This window comes from Cyphomyrmex costatus, unplaced genomic scaffold (genome assembly GCF_001594065.2).
Source record: "Cyphomyrmex costatus isolate MS0001 unplaced genomic scaffold, Ccosl1.0 scaffold302, whole genome shotgun sequence".
NCBI lineage: Eukaryota > Metazoa > Arthropoda > Insecta > Hymenoptera > Formicidae > Cyphomyrmex > Cyphomyrmex costatus.
In genome coordinates this window covers 1,333,467-1,334,114 of record NW_017277148.1, presented here as the reverse complement: position 1 = coordinate 1,334,114, position 648 = coordinate 1,333,467, and the positions used below count along the sequence as shown (strand labels likewise).

At 26.5% G+C, this 648-nt stretch overlaps 1 non-coding gene across 1 annotated transcript; it reads right to left on the bottom strand.

Moving 5' to 3' along the window:
* Positions 1-306: 306 nt before the first annotated feature.
* Positions 307-378, bottom strand: TRNAC-GCA (transfer RNA cysteine (anticodon GCA)). The gene has a single exon. It is a non-coding gene; the product is annotated as a tRNA-Cys (tRNA).
* Positions 379-648: the final 270 nt, after the last annotated feature.

Genomic DNA, 648 nt, shown 5'->3' with positions numbered 1-648 from the left:
TTCAATTACATCTTTTTATCAAATATTTTTTATATTTCTTCCATTTTTCAACAATGATAATGATGTCACTTTTTAAATATGTAATCATTTTAATGATGTAATCATAAATAATAAATACATTAAAATACATTAAAAGTAAGACGAACATAGAGAACTAACAGTTGTTTGTTGATAATTTCATTAATTTTGCCTCTTGCTGATCTTATAGACTTAAAAAAGTGAATTCGATATCGTGCGATTATTATAAGAATAAAAAAAGTATAATAAAATTGAAAAAACTTTAAATGCAGTAAAAAAAAAGTCGTGAGGGGGCACCCGGGTTTGAACCGGGGACCTCTCGATCTGCAGTCGAATGCTCTACCACTGAGCTATACCCCCAACAGTTGACACGTGCTGATATTTTTCTCTTAACGCTCATTCCTAGGAAATCACGCTGTAATATAATTATAATATTTAATTAGTACTTTATAGAATTTTTTCAAAATTTGTATTGTTAATGTACACAATAAATATCTTCTTGCAAATACTAAAAATAATTAATAGAAAAATCTTTCGCAATATTAAAAATTCTTAATATCTGTTTATATATGAAACAACGAAAAAAGACGTGGAGATACATAGATGCGTTGTTAAAAAATTTATCTAAAA